Genomic DNA, 10920 nt, shown 5'->3' with positions numbered 1-10920 from the left:
ACTGAAATTATTTGCTTGTACCTAAATACCCTAGCTCTAACTGCTTGGTAACTTAAAATTCTTTCTTTACTAGGTGATTAGATACTTGTATACATGGTGTCTGGCTGCTTACTTCCAGTTGTAAATAACTTAGCTAATACATGCGTTTGTGGTTTTAATGAAAATCCTAGATGTTTTCTGAGTCATCGTTCAGCTACCTGCCAGTACATCTCTGGGAACATATGACAGATTACAAGCCAGACGAAGCACTCCAAACAATTGCTGAAGTCCATGTGTTGGTTGGCATAGGGGACCTAACCAGGGAGAATAAGGAGATGCCAAGGAGCTGCCACTGAACAACATGAGGTTGCTTTGCTGCCAACTTTAATTTGCGTTAAAAAAAATGAGGATGAGTCAATGATTGCTAAACCAACAAATCATCCTCCTATTGGAGGAGGCCCAGAGGACATTCTGTCTCCAGGGGTGATATATCCAGTAAGAAAACACATTGTCACATTGCCTAGAATGGGCATACAAAAAGCAGAGGGGATCGGAGCAGGAATTTGCAGTATTTTCATGGTGCCAGTCTCCACACATGTTCTCAGCTTAGCCTCCTGCTCCTTATTTTCCTCTAGACCAGCATGAGGGCACAGCCCAAAAGCTACTCTTCAGATCTGTGATGCAAGTTTTATTGTTTCCTTCTGTATACTGTTAAGTAGGAAGTGAAACATAATGTCTTAAAAATGAATTGAGGAATAATACCATACATTTGTTAGAAGGACAGTTTTTGCTACCATTGTTGTTTTAAAAAAACAACATTTTCTACTTTGGCATCTAAATCAGAATTTCAACATCACAGCTGGAAAAGCATTTGTCTTTTTTAACTAGGGCTTCCACAAACACAGCTCTCCCACTTTAGGCTATGGAGTCAACAGCTCATTGAGAACGAAGGCTCAGTTAAGATTTTGCAACAGTTTAGATGATGGTGTTGAAGGTGAGCAAAAAAACTTACATGTTATTCACATCAGTTTCACTGGTCTGACAAAGCATGGTGTCCAGCCACGATGAAAGATCCTGCCTGTGTTATAAATATGTGGGGTTTTTAACTAATTCATTGTAACTTCCCCATTCTTTATAACAGATCACATTAAGGATGAAGAAAAATATGAAGCAACAAAACTCATGAACAGACAATGCAGTTATTCTTGACACCTCAGCCATAAATGTTTCTGTCCTGAGTTAACAGTTCCACAATGTATGCCACAGCTTTCCCTAAATGGCCTTTCCAGTAAGTTATAGTCATTTGACTGCACGATGGATGTCACCTTACTTTGAAGGAAATATACTGGATTTCAAACAATAAGAAGAATTATCTAGATGTTCCATGTTAAATCGAATGACATATTTCACTCTGCAAGAAAAATTACATTTGTTGTAGTTATGCACCAAAACCCTTAGCACCACGGGAGAACAGGTTCCCCAGAACAGCAAAGCAGCAGCTTGTTGAAATACACCACACATGTGAAAACTCTCCATATCCATACAGCTCTAAACTTTCAACACTAATCAGACAACCACATTCCTTGTCCTGAACTGCAGAGAACTCTCAAAAAAATAAGTCATGTGATACTTAGACTTTACAGAGACAAGATCTCAATGTTATGCAAGATCACATCAGACAAAGTGACCAAGCCATAAAAAGAACCATTAGCAGAGTGATCAATAGAGTATGTAAAGAAGTCAAATTATACAAAAACCTATGTAGCTATGCATCTGTAGAGATGCAGCCATAGTCAAATTCTCTGAAGAACTGGGTGAATAGTATGACAGAGCTAATGCATCTGATATATGTTTTCTATGATGTCCTACACTATACATTCAGAAGCTGCTTCACAAGTACAACATTTGTGCAGCTGAAGCATGAGTGGAGGTGATTAGCATGGGAGCAGGGCCTCTCATTTTCTTCATGCAGAGCCTAATACAAAAGGACTTTGATCTTTAGGGGGATCTCTACCACAGTGCAAAATAATGATGATGATAACACAACAATAATAATAGGTACAGATAGCAATGCTGAACCTTGAACATGCATCCATTATAAATAGATAAATATTCAGTTGTCTACCGTAAGAGCACAGGTCATAGACTCTTTAGCTTCATTTCTCTCCCACACATCCAAAAGTAGGCAGAAAAAATATTGAAATCTATTTATTAGTTGTTAAACAGTGTCTTTTCAAATTGATGTGGCAGACATTTAGGAAATCAGGCTGCTAATACATTCCTAACAAATAATACAATACTAGAACCAAACCAAATATTTGGGCTGTGAAATAATCTACAGAAATAGCCAAAAACAGCAGACACTTTCTTTCAAAGCAGTACAGGACAGGTTGTGAAAAATCCAAATTCCCTGCAGTGTTTTGGAAAATTTAGCATCTACCTACAAATCAACTTGGAGCCTCAAATTATTAAATTATTATTCTATTGATTCTATATATGACTTTTGGAGTTTGTGTGGGGGTTTTTTGGTTGGGGGGTTGTTTGTTTGTTTGTTTTTTCTGGGTGGTTTGGTTTGGTTGGTTGGTTGTTGTTTGTTTGTGGCTTTTCTAAATTAAAGGATAAATGACCAACCTATGGCCTCTGGGCCAGTTTCCAAAGGCCAGAATATCTTATCCAACCGACAGCCACATTTTGCTGTCCTGTTCTTCTCTGAGGCCCTCAATGACAGGGAAAAGATGAATTGCAAGCTGCTAAATTGGCAAAAAGGTAGCCAGAATCTTGGTCTTAGCACTGCTTTTGCCCAAGGTCCTGTAGCCTCTACACTAGGAATTCCATCTGTCCTAACTTGGGCATGTCCCCACCACAGAGTAAATGGGTGATGTGAAAAGCCCTGTGAAAAAAGTATGAATGAATTTCAGCCTTGATACAGGCACTACTTGAAACTCCCCATCTATTGCCAAAATTAGCATTTTCTGAAGAAAGCAGTTGCATTTTAGTTTTCAAATGGATATGCCTCTCATTGAGTCAGAGGTTAGAGCACGTGCTTCTCCCGAACCAAAAGGCTGAGATTGACACTAGGAGTGCAAAGTTCATATTTATGGAGTAAACAAAACTTGTATTTGTTGCCAGATATAATGTACCAGAACTTGGCTTTGGACATACATGTCAACAGTCTAGCATTTTCCCGAAGTTGTGTGTAGTGCATTTCTGTCACAGTGGTTCATGCACAACATCCATATTTCAGATGCATGCAGAAAAAGAGCATCCCTGCCCCAGGAAATAACACTCCAAGAACAGAGGAGCTAAAAAAGACCCAGAGAGTAAAACATTCAGGAGGTCATCAACAGTAAGATTTTCTGCAAGAGAATGGGTAGATTGAATGTGGAGAAGGTAGTGGCCTGGTGAAAGAATTCAGGGATGCTGAATAATACCAGTGGAGCTGCATGGAAGAAGCCAAGTGTCTCTGTTATTTTCTGGTCAAAAGGAATCGACTGAACTCCAAACTGACTGAAAAGTGATGAGCTAGTGCTTCAGAGAGGGGTTGAAAACAGGGAGGTGGGGCTGCTGGCATAGTTTTGCTTGGCATGGTTTCATTGTTCACAAAAATTAGAGAAAAAACAATATTCCAAAACTCTTTCCGGGCAGTTATTGATTAGTTTTCTCCCTTGGATTACAACACACATCAACGTCAACAACCCTTTTGGCTATGTTGGTCTAGAGCCCTGTTCAGGCTTTCCATGGGGAGTTCCTAAGGAGCTGTCCCACTCGATGCATGTTGAAAGCCTCTCCCCTTGGAAATGCATTTGGGCTGGTGCCTTGAAGGGACATTTGAAACCTGCCCATGCTGCTTTGCTTTTTTTCCTGTTCTTGTTGTCAGGCTCATCATACTGAGTCATATCTGCAGCTAGATCATAATTTTTATCCTGAAATGTCAGCAGCTGCTCTTTTCACCCCCATATGGTGCCAGATTTAGGATGAGGTTTCCCTAATGCATAAACAATGACTATAATTGTGGTTTTTGACAACCAAGGTATCACAGAGATGTTATTCTTTTATAAACCCCCCTGCATTTCCACAGTTGTAATAAGGGGGTGGGTCATAATGACCCATATATTTCTTTGTATTTCTCCCAAAAGAAAGTCTATGACAAGTGAATCCCTATCAGTATAGCTTTTGGCCATCAGATGTTTGACAAGGGAAAAATCGAAAAGCTTTAGCAGCTAATAGTTTCATAACTGTAAGAGCATTATTTGCCTATTCCAGAGATGGTTGTTTGATAGAAAAAAACTGTCTTTAATCTCTATTCTCTTAATTTAGATGCAATTTCATTGAGGTCCTCAGATAACCTTCTTCCCTAGTGGTGCTTGAAATTACAGGCTCTCTTTAAATGTCAACTAAAAAAAGCTGAGGAGTCAGAGAAATAAAAAACAGAACAAACAAACAAAAACCCCAGCAGGACTTGACAATAAGTCATGCAAATCTATATTTCATCTTTCATTTATAGATATACTTCAAAAGTATTTCCACTATCTATTATCTGTGGAGATAGAAGATAATAGAACAGTGTCAGTGAGAGGGCCACTGCAGCCAGATCCAATTCTGTATTTTAATGCCAAATAAAGCAATACAGAGATAAATGAAAGATAAGCAAGTAGAAAATCCTGTAAGGGCAAACACAGGGTGAATATGATGTACTATTTTTGAAGACTGGGAGAAGAGGCATTGAAGCTGGTGGAAGTAACCACCACCCTTCATCTGAGATAACAGAGCCAAGTAGTTCTTTGATGAGGTAATACAGGTTTCTGAGACAAGGCAAAAGTACACCCTAAATCTTGAATAATGTAGGCAGGTGGTACTGATGGTTATTGCTTTGGGTAAGGGTGTATTTGTGTGCATGTATGTATAAAACAAGGTAGCTGAAACAGAAAGAGAAATAAGCTCTAAACACAGCAGTAAAAGGAAGCAATCTGGGCATAAATGCCTAAAGGGAGAACTTACTGGGGGTACTGAACAAAAAAAAAAAGTCATGCTGTAAGCACAGATACTGTCTTTGTGGTTTGATTGCATCTGCAGGCAGAGAAAAGGGAGTTGGCATGTTCTTTGCAAATAGGTGGAACTGAAACCAAGAAAGAGCCTGACTCCATCAGTGGTTTAGCTTCCTAACCAGAACAAACTATGATGTGTGGCCATCTGTATCAGAGGAAGGATTATTATAGATAACAAAGCAGACTAAAGGGAAGACTACAGACAAATGTATCCTGTCCTGAGAAAGCTAAGGATGTTATAATGAATTAAATCTTCCTGTAATGAATTAAATTCATTACATTGTAATGACTCAAAAGCCACATGTACAGAAATCATTGCAAATGCAAAATGCTGTAGCAGATAGAAACACTGACACTATCTATTTTTAACTAAAAGAAACTCCCCTGAAGCCTAAACCAGCCCTCAAAAACTAGCCTGAGAACACACTATTGCTCTGCAGGACAACAGGTTCAGGTTCAATGAGATGAAAGTGGAAGGTGAGTTCCAGAGCAATATTCTTCTGTGAGAACAAAGTCCCTCCAGGCTCACTATGTAGGTGCTTAGGCCTCATTCTCCAAGCTGGCTTAGACAGCTAAGCCCTAATTAGGTGCTTAAGGTTCCATTTGCTCCTTCCCCTGAAATAATCAGTGAGACTAGATGTTATGTAGCAAATGGTACATAAAATGGCAGAAAGGGGTCTACCTACTTTACTGTTTTCAGCCTTGCCTGCACAAGCCTTTCTGCTGAAGCCACCAGATGAGACGAAAACCAGTTGGAGAGACGAACACAGAAAGGAACTCTGCAGTAACCTGAAGTGTACCTGTTCTACTCTTCCCGTAGCACCAAGCAGTACACATCACCTTCCTGAAGAACAGGTAACTTGGATCTCTAGTGCTAAAACCATACTGCACTTCCATAGCTGTAAGTGAAAACAAAATTTTTCTGACTGGAGGCCATTCTGCCTATGTACAGAAGAAAGCCTGTAGGACAACAAACATCCAGTCACCGTTGGTTTTTTATACACAACTTTACATTCTCTGTTGCTGTTCTCTGAGCTTTGTTTCATCCACTTGGATGATACTCACCTCCTCAGATTTAGCTGTCTAAGAAATTGGAATCTAGAATAACTCAGTTGTCTATGCTTCCTTTATAATTATGGAGGTAAATGTTCACTCCCAGAAACATGTCACCACACTCTAACAGAATAATCAAAGTTTGATATCTATGAAAAATAGTACAGCCTGTCTTTCTCTATTGACTGAAGTGGGAGCCTAGACACTTAGTCGATCTGGATACACTACTTTGGGACAGTAGCAGACAAGTGACACAGTCACTAGTTCTTCTGTACCGGGCCATGATACACCGCCAAATTTTTCTCTGTGGTTACTCATGTAACCTTTCTTGTGTGTGACAAAAAAAAAGACTGAGCATAGGAGATCTGACAAGTGCTCTCAGAGAAGAGAGCCACTTGACAGGCTGCTTGCATGGGTGTCTCACCTGATGAACAAACCTCACATAGCTTCTTTCCATGAAGGAGCACTGCTTGTCATTCAGTATTCCTTCCTCACAAAAAGTTGTGTGTGGTGGGAAAAAACAAGAGCACTTATGTTGTCTCAAAAAGGTGTGGCTTGTTTAGGTTAGATTTGAGTGCCAGGGTTGTCTGAATGAGGACCAGTAAGAAATGAGAGCATTTTGATCTGTCGGACACTCTGTAAGTGGTAATAGGCAGTTGTTTTATTGTTCCTCCAGCGTAATGTACAAGGATGATTTGTAATGAGGCAGAATCTAGGATAAATATCTCTTGCTGTAATACTTTGCCTTCAGATATCTTAAGAAGTAATCTGCGGTGGGTATGTTTGCTGTAAATCAGAGGCTATGTCTTTGCATTTGGAAGTCACTATTATTATGTTAAAGGGTGTATCCTTTCATAGTTCAAGTATGGCATTTGGAAAGAAGTAATTTCACCTCAGAGTGGAAGCTTCCCTGGGGCACAAATCTTCAACACTGAAATTTTCTATGTGTACTTTGACAAACGCATGCCCAGTGGGCATGTGCCAAATTATGCCTTTGAAGCCATGGAAGCCTTGCTGTGGGAACCTAGAACTTTGAAGAATTTCTCAAGGGAGAGGAAGCAAAGCCAGCTGGACTCATTTTCTATAGACAAAAATTTAATTGCTAGCTAGCAGCTACTACATTAGAAAGAAATCATTTCAGAGACCTGGAACATGGTGGTGTGAGCCCTTGTTAGAGGAATTGGGAGGCAGCCTGACTGTAACACACCCAGATCCCTCTCTTTGCACATTCTTTTTAACTTCAGTATTTACTGTCATGGTAAAATGTGAGCATAATTATAAGAACCAACACATCATCATCATTACTCAGCACCTAAGAACAATCTGTAAATACTCTGCCTTTGAGTGCAAACAAGCCAAGCAAAGGACAACTTCTTTAGAGCTAATACATATCAATTCAATAGACTTACAGACATGAAATTAACTCGATACAGTAAAATTTATGTACAGTTTCTTCTGCAAGAAATGGTTTATTTTCAGAACCCAGGGGCTGGATTTCATGTTCCTCATTCTCTGAGACATAACCTTGTAGCCCCTGAGGGGCAAGCTCCTCTTTATCACAGCAGATACCTGTCCTGCCCCATGAGCTCTTTTCTGACTTCATCCTTCTTCAGTGCTCTGAAGTAGGTTCTATGTCATCCTTAACTGACACAAAGACACGTGTTATTTTGCCTGATTACCAAAAGAGATAGAAAAGTGCTCTAAAATGTTGCTCTAAGAATAGGAAGTGTGTGTGTGTGGTGTGAAATGGTAATTCACATGTTACTGTACTATTAAGATAATGTCTCTCTATTGAAATAATTATGTTATAAATAAAGCACTTCAGATAATAATTAAAAATCTTACTGAGGGAAATTGCCCAGTGAAAGAAGGCTCAGGATATACCTTTATCACTACTCGGAGGTTAGAGCTAATTGGCAGACAACAAAGCTTACAAATTCAGAGGTTGATGGGTGTTGTTCTGTCTGCTTTTCTCCACTGACAGGTGAGCACACCTCTCCCTCTGTTACTCTTGTGATTTATTTTTACTTGTATGCAGACCTCCAATAAGATCAGTCTGTCATCATGTTGGACTCTGCACCAACATGTAGTGAGAGCATTTCCACTACACAGTTTGCAATCTGGACAGAGAAATGAGAAGAGGGAGGCAAAGGTTTCTCCCTCCTTACATGGGGAACAAATACTCTGATCCACAGATACATTTAGGTGCTTTGCTGATTTGGATCTAGTAGGTCAGACTCACAGTGACATTAAAATATCTTCAAGCACCAGCTGCTCTACTCTCTCCATGCACATCCTCTTACTTCAGAATAAGAGCAAAGTAACCAGACCTGTTTCACTACAGTTTAAATCAGCACCGCCACTGTATGCCCAACATTGCTACCAAAAAACCTATTCCTGCAATGACCTGCACTGGGGAACTGGTGAAGATTAAAAGCAATCCAGAAAAAAAAACAAAGCAAAACAAACCAAAACCCTCACATATATTAAACCAGATTAGCTGCCTTCTCAGGGATGCAATCTCATGGCAGCAGAGCTGGTTGCACTGGCTTAATTTGCTCACATAACTACACTTTGGGTCACATCAGCCTGTTTGCCCTGGGTAAGAGTGCACACAAGGACAGTCACTGCTGTTCAACTGAGACACAATAGCTTGTTAAATTGTCATAAACTGATCATAAGTCTGAGTCCCAAATGTCTTACCCGAGGTCACCCAGCAGTTTGAGACACACCCAGAGACAGAACAACATCTCCGGAGTCCAGCCTAGTGTCAAATACAACGGCACTTTTCCTCTCTAATTGCAACCAATTGTCACTGTCTTCTGGTGGGTGTAACCAGGAGAAAATGGACATGGGAATGAGCTGGGACTGTCCAGTGAGCCCTTCCAGTTTTGGCTGAGGCATATTGGCAAGACTTCATCAGAAGAACTCCATGGTTTTGCAAGGTCCTGTTTCTCCATATGCAACAAGTGATAAGATATTGTTGAGTAACTCCGAGAAAAGTTCTTGTAATACATGTAGGTGTTGCTGCCAGACAACATGTTTCAGGGAGAGTGGGCAATAGCTGCAGAAATGAAAAACATTTTTGACCCTAGAGAAGCTTGTTCAATTCAATGCCTTTCCTATGCACCAGAGCGGTGGAGTGTTACAGTTGGTGCTACACAGTGCATAATTTATTAGCACTATATTGACCTGAAGAACAACTAACACGGGAGATGTAAAATAAAATAGTGGGGCAGAGGGACCCAGTTTTGGAGGAATGCTGCTTTCCACAAGGCATGTAAACCCTAATTAATAGACAAAGACTCTATTCTTTGCCTGTGTTTAACTCCTCCCCTCTTGCTTCTCTTCCCTTTAACTGTACTCCTTTTCCCCCTCCAGTTTGCAGTAGCATATACAGGGCCTGACAAAAGCTCAAACAAATAAATGGCAACACTCCCATTGACTTCAATGGGCTTTGTAACAAGCAAAGACAGAAGAAAATAGGTGATTATTTTTTCCTTTTCAAATGGCAAGTCCCCTTCCCCCTCTCCAGTAAAACAATCCATATCGTTGCCATAAGTGCTTTATATATGCAGTGCAATAGGCATAATTAATCAAACCCGCTAAACCACTATCAGCAGTTGGTCTCTCTAATGCTTGGAAAATTATTTTAAATAGACTTCACCTCCACAAAATAGGACTTTTTTAGGTTGTAAATACCTGGGGTCAGATAGCAGCAGTTGTTAGCAGCACATCTACACTGACTTCAAAAAGTGTAGTCAATTCATACACATAGAAGAACTGGCCCAAACCAGCAATTGCAGAACAGTCAAAATCATTTTGTTATACTTGAGCTGTTCTTTCAAAGCCATAAATACAGGGTCAACCCTGCTGTTGCCCTTCAGCCAATTATCTAGACATGACCTTGATTAATGACTCACCTGGCTCTTCTTTGAATGCAAGCAGACAAATCTCCATCTATCTTCCATACTCTACAACCAAGCATGAAAAAAATCCTCTATCTCTTCCTCTTGATTCACTGAACTGAGGACTTTACTTGTAAGAGCAGAAATCCCAGGTATATTTAAAAAGTTGTTTGTTTTTTTTTCCCTCATAACTGCCTGCAAGTTGGTCTGCTTAACAAAGGGCTGTGATACTGGGCAGGGGAGAGGAGACGGAATCCATTGCTAATTTAGTGTTCTAGCATGCTCTGAATATCTGAAATATCTTTATTCTGAAAAGCTGCAAATTTGTTTGGCAACAACTGGACAAAAATGATCCAACTGTATTGAAGTTCAGGTCATATGCAAATGCTCTTATTCAAAATGGTGTACGGAATACTGTCTTTCTAATCCTACTACTAAAATATGATTTGTGGCTGTTCTTCAGAACGTCTGCCTGATTAAACATCCTTTGAAAAAAATGCATGGGATTGTAATAAAGAATCATAAAAACGTTTCTTTTAATCAGTAATTAAGTAGCAATTAAGCATAATTATTACAATTTGTATCTAATTTATAATATCGGTAGAATGAACAGATGTAATTTATCCTCCAGTAGTCAACAGTGCTTGGCTTAAGCAAAGCCAGCTCCCAATTCCCTTCACATTTGCAACACAAAAAGGACGCTCTGGATGGTGAGCAAATGTGCCTTCCCCAAGGGATGGGAATATTCAGCCGTGGGGTAGGAACTGCTCAGTTATCTGGAAGACTGTGAAAATACCTGTACAGACAACACGAGAGTTTCCTACTGTCTTCAGCAGATGAATCTTCCCTCTAAGCCAAGCGACAAAAATCTATAGGTTTTTAACCTCATGAGGAGCTCTCACTTTTGTGTAGTAGGCACAGTAACTCTGTTCAGT

The 10920-nt window shown here is 39.9% G+C and overlaps 1 long non-coding RNA gene across 2 annotated transcripts in view; it reads right to left on the bottom strand.

Moving 5' to 3' along the window:
* The window catches only part of LOC135425054 (uncharacterized), a 51375-nt gene that overhangs the window by 24877 nt on the left and 15578 nt on the right, over positions 1-10920 (bottom strand). The window lies entirely within an intron of this gene.

Source organism: Pseudopipra pipra, chromosome 1 (genome assembly GCF_036250125.1).
Source record: "Pseudopipra pipra isolate bDixPip1 chromosome 1, bDixPip1.hap1, whole genome shotgun sequence".
NCBI classification, from domain to species: Eukaryota; Metazoa; Chordata; class Aves; order Passeriformes; family Pipridae; genus Pseudopipra; species Pseudopipra pipra.
This window is presented reverse-complemented; position numbering and strand designations above follow the sequence as displayed.